At 44.7% G+C, this 10,696-nt stretch overlaps 1 protein-coding gene across 3 annotated transcripts in view; it reads right to left on the reverse strand.

Moving 5' to 3' along the window:
* PRICKLE1 (prickle planar cell polarity protein 1) overlaps positions 1 to 9,652 on the reverse strand; it is a 97,444-nt gene extending 87,792 nt beyond the window's left edge. Inside the window, exons 1-2 of one of the 3 annotated variants that reach the window (XM_020799432.3) lie at positions 9,513 to 9,641; positions 4,144 to 4,218 (exon numbers count right to left, since the gene is read on the reverse strand). The gene's annotated coding sequence lies outside the window, so the exon portion shown is untranslated. Of the gene's footprint in view, positions 1 to 4,143; positions 4,219 to 6,690; positions 6,879 to 9,512 lie in introns of those variants that run through there. The other 2 variants (XM_020799433.3, XM_020799430.3) reach the window with 2 other exon arrangements.
* Between the last annotated feature and the right edge of the window lie 1,044 nt (positions 9,653 to 10,696).

Consider the following 10,696-nt stretch of genomic DNA (forward strand, 5'->3'; position numbering starts at 1 on the left):
AGTATGCCCCAGTTCTGTTAGATCTCTCTACAGTTTTCAATTGCATCGACCATGGTATCCTTCTGGATCACCTATCTAGGAAGGGACTTCATACATTAAAGGTGGTTTTCTTACTTCTTGGAGGGATCTATTATAAAGACAAAGCTAGGGAACCAGTTTGCAATGCTTGTATTTCTCAGGGTTTCATTTTGTCCTTGATACTTTATAAAATCCACATGAACATGGTAATGTCATACAAAGTTTGGGTTTAAAATTGGTGTAAAATTTTCTTTTTTCCAAGGATCCTCAATCAGCATCTAATGTCAGTAATGGACTAGAAGAGAGTAAACAAATTGAAGGCTAATGGACCCAAGACCAAGATGCACCTTGACAGCTGAAAAGCTTATTTAGTGTCCCAAAGGGGAAGGTCAGCAAGAAATGTGATGAGTAGGGCTTGTCGAATTTTTCTTTTATGTTTTGCAGACTTCCACAATCCCTGTTCTCATTTTCTTTTCTTCCAGTGAACCTCTGGAAGTAAACTAGTCAAGGAGTTTGGAAAAGAACGGAGGACAGAATGGTAGAAGAAAATGGACTAAATCTATTTTATTCTCTGTTCTTATCCCCTTCTCCACATTACAGTTGCTTTATAATGACCCATGTTGAAGGCCAGGGTGTGCTGCTACCTTTAACTTCAACAACTGGATTGCTATTATATACTTGCTGTGATATTTAAAAAGCAATAAAGTTTCTTTCAAAAAAGAAAAAGGCTCACAGGAAACCAAGTATCCTTCTGTAAATTAAATACAATTACAGATCCATTTCCAGAAGGCCATTAGACATGGGGGTTTTTTTGGGGGGGGGGAAGGTATACAGTTGCTTTATACTGCCAATACTGCACATAATGGGCAGTAGTTCAAACAGAATTGTTATTCAAGTTAAAGACCATGATTGTGAGATGAGGGATCTGCGGCACGTATTTTTGAGTGCAACTTCAGCATGGAATGTTGTTCTGGAGCTACTGTACTTGCTTTTCTTTTTGAAGTCCATAGCCAAACAGTCGTCTACCAGGCATCTCGGCTTACAGAGTGAGTGAAGAGTAACAAGGTGCTCAGAAAACAGAAACATGGGGCTTCTGTTCACCAGATATCAAGAATTAATATGCATGTCTTAGAACAAGCAGAGCCAACCGATGGGTCATGAATTCCATCCTTCCGTAGCCGTGACCTAACTAGGTTCAACATGGGCAATGCCTCCAGTCCAGAAACCATCCCACCTAGGCTGCAGCTACATGCTTGCTTGAAACCAGTTTGGGTCTAAGTGTACAACTGCCATATTAGTTCAGCACTGAGCCATCTTGCTCTGTGTTTTCTGCTACCCTACCAAAAGGTACTTTCATACATCCCCAGCAGGAAACTTTTGGGGTCCCTGTATTTCAGCACTCTGAGACAAACCCCTGGCTGTCTACCCTATTAACAGCTCTTGTTGACCACATAGTGCATTCCTGAAAGAGGTGGAATTTAAATTAGGGACATCTCAATTCATAGCTCAGTCCTTCAACCACTGCCCCAGCCACTTCTCTTTTCCATCACTGGCCTGCAGTAGCTGCCCACAACTGCCTTCTAACAGAATGTAGCCAGTGAAATATGTTGAGAAATACTTTGAAGATTACACTACAAGCTGTGTGGTTTCTTATGTCTCAGACACCAGCAATACAAGATTATGGCCATAATCCAGCAGAGTTGAATCAGGTCCAGACAAACATTTGCCCCCCCCCTTTTGATGCACTTCTGGGGTGGGTTGCTCCACTCTTTTTTCCAGTGTCCATATGATCAGCAGACTAATTAGCCCCATGCCCTTTTGAGCCCCTCTCAGAGGCTTCTGCTTTTCAGTGTGGGTTGGTTTCACTCTAGTTTAGTTCATTTCCAATCACTGCAGTCACTGGGAATTGACTAAAATTGAGCCTTCCAGCTGTCAAAGCTGCCAAGGCTTTTTCTGATTTGAATGTTAGTTAACATGAAATGCTTAACAAAGAAGTTACTTAGAAAAGTGAACACTTAAGAAAGCAAAGTGTTTTTTTTTGGGGGGGGGAATGGTTTGTCTGTTGCATGCAAAAGAGAGGCAGAAAAGGTAAGCATGGCGGGAAAGCAAAGTGTGAACAGAGAAGTATGTGTGTGTATCTGCAGCAGAGTTTTAAGCTTCTCTTATTTTTACACAGGCAAGAGATCCTGTTGGGGAGGTCTCTCATTTGGACTCATGTACCCCCTTTCCTTTTTAATCTGCTTTGTGCCCTCCGAGCAATCCCTGCCTCTTCCTCTCTTCTCTCTTTGTGTGTATAATAGAAGGTGCAAAAGGGGGGGGGGGATCTCTTGCTTTTATCTCCATTGGTGAGATATGGTGTGGGTAGGAGATTGCACACACCTCTTCTCTGTGTGTCCTGCTCCTTTTTCTCTGCCTTCCCCTCCCTCCCGCTCTCAAAACTTGATGTAGCCAAATGGCAGCACAAAGAGCAGATGGGTGTCTCTTTGCTGTTGATTGGCTCCTTCCCTGCCCTTGCACCACCATGCGTAGCTTGCCTCTCTATGACATTTGGACATTAGAATCCACTAAATAGCCTACAATTCCTCTACCTCACCTGACCCTATTTAGACCACACTAGCCTACGCCAAAAGGACCAGTCTGGACATGCCCTTAACTCAGGGGTAGGCAATTAATTTCTATAGGGGGGGGGCACATAAAAAATCTGAACTGTGTTCAGGGGCCGAACCAACTTTACTTAAAAATAAAATAAAACAGTGATGTTATGATTGTTTTTATTTTAAACTTCTTCATCTTCACAAATACTAAAGAGGTTTTTTGCGGTATGTTAAAGATAAGCAACTGATCAACTTTAGACAAAAAGCTATAAATGGTTATGATGTTCAAAACTGTCCGCGGGCCGGACAGGAGAGGCTCGCGGGCTGTATGTAGCTCTTGGGCCGCATTTTGCCCAGGTCTGCCTTAGCTATACTCTAGCCCAGCTACTTAACTGAAGTGCATTTAACTCTGTGCTGACTTGTAGTCAGTGGTGTTTCTCCAAAAAGGAAAAGAAAGGAGGGGTAGGTGGGAAATGAAAGCAGCAAATTGCTCTTTTAGGCATCATTCCAAAAAAAGGTAAATGATAGCAGCTTTGTAGCTGGTTACTTTCTTTGTTTTTTTTAAAAGAAATATTAAGTGTTTGTGTTGGCTCCTGCTCTCTCTCTCTCTCTCTCTCTCTCTCTCAGCATCTTAATTCTCTCATGCATACGGTGGAAATGTTTTCCGCAGAGAACTGATCACGAAAAAAGTTTTAATAAATACATACTGAGTTGTTATACCATGTTCCGAGAGAGGGGGAGAGAGACTAACAAGATTAATTAATTTAGAAAAAAAAGAGAGACTAAACATGAACACTGTATAAAGACAAAAGAAGAGTTATTACAGCTCCCTTGAGAAATTTCTCTCAAGAACTGGAAATACCCTTTGACAATGGACCAAGAACTAAGGAAGCTGCATCTGGAAAGACTGTCATTTTGGCAAGGAGGAACACAGCCTGATTAGTCAATCTGAGTACTCCTGCCAGAAGTGTCATGACATCAGTGTGCTATAAGTTGTAAAACATGTTCCTTCTCACAATTTCTTAGCTGGATGGAGGAAAGGAAGAAGGCTGACTTTTCCACCCATCCCCCAGTTCCTCTTACTGCAAAAGGCAAGTAAATGGTATCACGAGTGGACCCAGGAAAAAAAGTCAGCACATTAAAGACCACAGAGATAGAACTCTTTCAGCCAAAAGACCAAATGCAATGTCAGAGAAGTTCTGAGCGCCACATCTCAACAATGCATGGAGCCAAAGGCAAAAGGTTAGAACCAAAAAAATACTGCCATGTTTTCAATTAGAGGTCTTACTGCCTGCACCTAAGCTTTAGGAACAGCACTTCAGGTTTTGAGAACAGGGAAAACCCATACAAAAGGCAGGAAACTGCCAATATTGTGTCATGGGGAAAAGGACATGGCCACACGGAGAATGGCAAAAGGCTGAGTTGCAACTCCCAGGATGATGCGATCTGACTTCAGGGGCTGACCTCTTCCAGCACTCTCCCGTAAGCAACACATTACACTGAGGCCAAAAGTTATCCAGCAAAATCTTACCTATGGTTACTGCCTGCAAACACTTCTCTGTATTCAATGCTTCAGCTGCTCTTATGTCATGGAGCACTCCGACTTCTGAAAAAAGAAATGTGCTGTGAAGAAATGACAAGTCATTCTGGTTTAATGGCTGAAATCCTGTTTCATAACTTACACGAGATAAGGCTAACATTCCTGGTCTCCCCACCTACTCCAAAGGTCTCAAGACTCCTAAGGAATCCCTTTTGTCATGGGGAAAGACATTGGGAGCCCTGTGGCAGGAGGGGAGGTCTTTAATTTCCAAAAACTGCCACCATCTAGATGATTTTTTTTACTTCCAAAACATCGCTGCAACTGATGATGCTGTCAGTTGGATTCAGTGTGAGTTACAGGACAGGATTTCAGCTATCAAAAGAGAAAATACAGACAGTGGAAAGAATGAATGGTGACGTGGAAATGCAACATATGTATTCATATCTGCATACTCTCGAAACCATGCTTTTCCTTAAGCCGTGCTACTTCTTAATGGAAAGCTGATCTAGAAAGGTGATGGAGTTCACATCCTGAATTGAACTGACCAATCATCTTTGCCATTTTCTAATGATGATATCTCTGCAAAGATGATCTTCTGAAGCAGGCCTTTGACTGCCAGTCCATAGACAAGGAAATGTTTTTTAAAAGCACATAGAAAAATAAAAGCAAACATGACAATTTTTGATAGATTAGTCATGGCAGTTTGTGGTCAAATCTTAGGACTAGAGAATACTCATAGAAAATCGCTGTATAGCAAGCATGATCACCTATCCATCTAACTCAATGTCTGTTGCTTAGCATAATGTCACACTTAGAGTAGGCCCAATGAACCTATGGAGTTTGTGGAGAAATTCACTCACCAGATCCCACTGATTCAGTGGGCCTACTCTAGTTACGGCTTACTATGTTAAGCAATGGGGTTTCAGCCAATATTACCTATATTATCTAAAAGCACCATTCCAAGACTTAAAGCCAGTGATTTTTCCCAGCCTTACTGGGAAATGCCAAAAATTCCCATGCTCCTAAACCTAAAGCTTTTCCCCACACTATATTAAGTTAGTGAATAAGAGTTACTGATCCTCACTATGCTGCTGGGAAATGTACTGGAGCAGAGGTTGCCAACCCCTGGTCTGCAGCCCATGCCAGTCCGTGGCCTGAGCTGGGCCAGGCCGCGAAGACAGACCTCCTGCCCCCCCACATGCACTCCCCTCCCCACAGATGCTTTGCGCACGTGTGCGTGTGCCAGTGCCGGCGCGAGCGCTCCTCCACCCCTTCACACATGTGCTTCAGTGCCCGCGCGAAGGGGTGGGTGGGTGGATTGGGCAGGCACCCCTATGCTTGCGCAAAGGGGTGGGGGAGTGCTTATGCTGGCGCTGGCGGGCACTCCCCTACTGCTTTGTGGATGCGGCTGAGCGGCCATGAGAAGGGGTGGGCAGGTGGCAGGCGGGCGTGCAGGTGCCCCTGTACATGTGCAAAGGGGTGGGGGAGCGCTCATGCCGGCACTGGTGGGCGGGTGGATGCTCCCCCACCGCTTCATGCATGCACCCGAGAGTGCGCACACACCCGCAGGGGTACCCCTGCCTTCCTCGGAGGCTCAGCTGGTCCGCGGTCCCAAAACAGTTGGGGACCGCTGTACTGGAGAATATAATAGGCTTCAGACACTACAGTAGGGTAGTTGCCCTACCTTGGAACAGAGGATTATTCTAGTAGCCTTTGAGCCTATTCCTGCTCAAAATGTGGGCAGTGCTAGATCTAACCAGGATTTGGAAATGTCACTTTCCTGGAATTACATATTCCAAAATCCCCCAGGTGACATGGCAAAATGGATTTTCTAGTCCAAAAAATAATATGACCAACATCCCCCAAGCAAAAGTGAAAAACCCTTGTCTTTTTCTCATGACAGTGTCAGTACAGATGAAACTGCATCTACCACATACGCTGATTGCCCTCTCCAAAGAGATACTACAAGTGGATGCCCAGCAATCATATTAAATACCCCTCAGGTCCCTGTTTCCTATAGAACAGACAGGAGAGAGTCTAGTGTGCTGAAGCAATACACACAACAAACCTCATTTATTTTCTAAGACGACAGGGGGAGACAGACTTAACAGATAAGGAAGTGCAGAGATTTCATTTCACCAAGGCAACTCTTAGCTATCCATGCTACAAAAATAAGCATCAATAGCCATATATTTCAACATCTCCAACAAGTAATGCTTTAATAAAACTAGTCATGCTGGAGAGACTACAATAACTATGTTTAATAGCTATAAGACAGGATCTTACTGTTCTGAACCTTCTCCCCCAAACTCTGCCTTTTAAACAAGGCACACTAGCGTTACCTTTATTTCTACACAAAAAGCTGAACACATTTCACATTTTTAAAATAATCAAGTACAAATACAACAAGCACAATTCACCATTGTACATTAGAGTATTTCTGGTTCACTTGTGCAAGCTACAGTTTTTTCAGGATTCCTAAACAGAAACAAGGTGGGTTTTTCTTTTTAGAAAAACACCCTTCAGAAATACAGTTACCTTTTCAGTTGTACCACAGGATATTAGGGAAATCCAGACTCTCCTGTTGCTTTTAACCACATCTGACTCCAATCTTAATAGCTCAGCTATTAACCCTGTAAGGTTTCCTCTCTCATCACTACCACCAGTACTCCATAACTGATGTTAAAGTTTTCTAGGTAACTACTGGCTGATTCCAGTATCCTTTACTAGAAAAAAAAATAATACAACAGCATTACTAAATACATCTAATAGTATGATTAAATGCAAAGTCAACTTGGAAATAAGTCCTCCTACATTGAGGGGAATTATCGCAAAGAAAAGGAGCACAGGATAAGAACTTTAGACTTACATGAGTCTCTTTAATGCAGTGAGGCTTATTTGCAAGAAAACATTCACAAGCTGTAATTTCTTTGACTTTTCACCAGGACTTGCTGGAAAACAAAAATATCTATTGCTGTAATGATTTACTTTAAGCCTAGGCTTCTAAGATGGCTAAATCATCATGCAGGTGAAGCAATATGCTTATCAGAAGCATCCTTCCATACAAATCTTCTCCCAAAGATTTTAGCAGAGCTGAAGTAAGGGAATAACATTCTCAAAAACCAATCTGACACTGCTAAACTCCTAGAAAGTAAAAGGGTGTGCAGAAAGAACTCCTGCTAACTAAAAGCTCAGTGTTCTTTGCCACATTTCAAGCTGGGGAAATATAAAAACAATCTCTTTTCTCATCCTTTTATTTTATTCTATCATGTGAGAAATATTCAAGGTTAGCATTAAACCTTCTACATAAATGCTGTGCTAGGACCTTGTAAAATCTTCCCCAGTGTTTTTCAGCTCTCCAGTAGAGGACATTTAAAATACTAGAGCTAGCCAAACACACACATACACAAACTTTATTCTTTTATTCTCCCCCGCCCCAGCTATGAGAACAGTGACAGACAAAACCTAGGCATCCACCTAAAGAGGCAGAACTCACATGGAATGGAAAAACACACACTCCACAACCAGCCAGCCTGGACAAATGGTTGCTGTAGAAGTTTTAAATCCCCAAAGAAAGGCAGAGTGCTGTTGGAAAAAGAGGGAAGCCAGACTTTAGGGAAGTTCTCTCATAGTGATGTCTCTATCTCTGCATTTAAGCTAAAAGTAAAGCTAATTTCGCAATACAAGGGAATAGCCTAGCCTCTCTTCCCTCCCCTGTAACTTTACAAGTATCTAAATACACAGATCTAAATACACAGACCTACTGACAACCAAGCTACACTGCCTCTCCCCCTCCCCATGGGACTGCTATATACACAAAATACTGGAAGAGAGCTGAAACACTGGCGCTGGGCTGAGGATAATGGAGAAAGGGGAAAAAAAACTTGCAAGGGGAAAAAGCCAGTTGTCACCCAAATGACAGGCAACAGCTGAGCTCACACATCTGGAGTCTGATTCAAGCAGACATGCTGAAACTCACACCCATCTATAGGCATAGCCTGCAAGAAAGACAGATGGAACTTTCTTCCCTCTGAGAGTAAAAACAATAAATAAAGCCAGAGATCCTGCAGCACTAACTGGGGGCTTTTAAAATATCACACCCTTCTGATGACAATGTAAAAGTTTACTATAAGCATAAGAGACAAATACAAATTTTCCTTGGTGCAAGGAGTTTTTAATTATACACATGCCCTGACCTCCGTATAATAAATGGGTTCAGATATTTTTAATGCTATGTTTCATTCTAGATGCTTAAGTTTCTTCTTGAAAGGGTGTAAGAGCATGGGGAGAAGGGGCACAACTGAGCATGCAGGAGGTATAACCATGCAAAGTTAAACACTCAGCACGAGTTCTGCCTCCACTTGAGTTCAAACTGGAATCAGTCCCATCATTATGGTCTTACTGGTCAGGGCAGATCGCTCTACACCAGCCTCTCCAAGCAATGAGCCCAATACAAGCAAATACAACACACAGTATTCATTATTCCTTTTGCAGGTCTGCTTACACTACATATTTATTCTGGTGTAGGTCCCCATGAGCACAATGACACTGACCCCAAATGTAGAAGCACAGCCTGAAGCTCTAACCGGACAAGGCCATCTTGGGATGGGCTCCTCAAGGCAGGACTTTGGAACCATGAGCCCTACTCGGCAGCAGCTGGAGAAGCCCCTTCCCCCAACAAACCCAGCAGGTATAGTTTACAACATCTGGCTAAATACAGTCTAAAAAGCACCCCTCCCCCCAAAAAAAGTCCAGAGTCTAGAATTGCTTGACTGCACCACGGCATTTGAGACAGTCACCCTTACAAGGAAAAGACGAGGTTGCTGGTCTTCCGCACTAACGAAACTGGGAGTGGGGGGGGGGGGCGGGGAGCCCTATCCTTTCTTGATCCATCCTGGAAGAGGATCTGCAGGGATCCAAATTCGTCCCTTTAAGAGGGAGGGAGGCCACCCTCCGAAGCGCAATTCTGCTGAAACTTGGCAGCACAGCTTATCGAATATAGAGCGATTTACTTCCGAGTAAGGAGGGCTGCCGGGCGCCCTTTTTAAATGCGTCGCTCAGGCGGGTCTGCTTAGGCAGATGGATCGCTGCGGATACTCAAAAGAGCTAGATTTTTGCAAACCCGTCCCTCGGTCTCAGGTCTTTCGGAAGGTGACAGGAGAGCCTGCCGGGAGGGGGGGATGAGGACAGCCTGCCCTTTCGTACTCTCCGAGAGCCGAAGTGGATGGAAATCGGTCGACATCTGCCCGGGCTCTTCTCGCATCCCAGAAAACGAAGGTGTCTCTCGCCCCACAACCTCAGGACACAAGACCTATTTTTTTGGGGGGGGGGAGGTGGGGTTAAGAGAACTAGCCACTCACCCTCCAAGTAGAGAAGGACTCTGCCGACCTAGCTTCCCCACCAGGTATTCCTAAGAAGGTCGAAGCATCGGCACGGAAGGCGAGGTAGGAAGCCAACTGCGCTCCACAAGGACCCGGCTCGGTCCTCGCGGCTCTCCCAGGGTTAGCGAGGCAAGCCGGAGCCAAGCATGTTAAAGCGCGGGCACCAAGGGTCAGCCACAAGGCACTACACCAGGAAGGCAGTCCGCCGCTCCGCGCACCTCCGCTTCCCCCGCACCGCTCCGCACTCTTCGCCCCAATGGAACTCGGGCTCCAGGTGCCCACTACAATGAGAAGGGCGCCCCCCGCCGCCGCCGCCCATTGGCTGCAGTCGCCCTCACGCACCAATCGCCGAAGGGCTTTGTTTCGGGAGCAGCTCGGAAAACCCGGCAGCCCGGATCGAGCTAACGGAGCAGGGATCGGCTCGGGTTGCTTCCCAACGCCGCCTGAAAAACGAATGGAAAAATGGTTTGCGGGTTCCCGGTGCTTCCTCTCCGGGTTCCTCAAGCAGGACAAGCCGAGCGAGCCGGAGGCGAGGGGTTGGATAGCGAAGGGGGAAGGAAGGCATCAGCTTCCCCGCGATCGCTGGGCTATTAAAGGAATCTGGGTGTCGTTAGATGACACGGATGATTAGCCGGGCAAAAAAAAAAAAAAGCATCTCCTCTTTGCTATATGAAGTTTGACCGCGCAAGGCAATGTTTTAAACACCGAGCTGCTTACTCCGGTAGTTGTACATCTCGGAAATAGGTTCACTAGCCTAATTTCCTTAGAGAATATTGGCAATTCCTTTTTTTTCTTTTTCTTTCTTTCTTTCTTTTTTTCGGTAACAAGCTTCTATTCAGAGAGAAATAGTTGGTCGCTAAATTCGATCCTGTACCTCCTCTTCCTTGTCGAGATCTGTCTCTAGATTTGGGATTGAGCCATAAAATCTCAGGGTCTTCCCCCCCCCCTTCTTGCCCAAATGCGCGCGTGAAGGATATTTGAGATGCCATAATACAGTATTTGGTTTCACCTTTGATGTGTTGCCAACCGTCTCCCTACGACCTGCAAAATGTAACTTATTTCATGCTTATGTCCTGCCGAAGCCAATCCAACCGCAACGCATTATGATTTCCATAGAATCATATAATTTCTAAGTTGATTTAGTGGGCAGATTCTAGTCCTGA

The sequence above is a fragment of the Pogona vitticeps genome, chromosome 5 (genome assembly GCF_051106095.1).
Source record: "Pogona vitticeps strain Pit_001003342236 chromosome 5, PviZW2.1, whole genome shotgun sequence".
Classification (NCBI taxonomy): domain Eukaryota; kingdom Metazoa; phylum Chordata; class Lepidosauria; order Squamata; family Agamidae; genus Pogona; species Pogona vitticeps.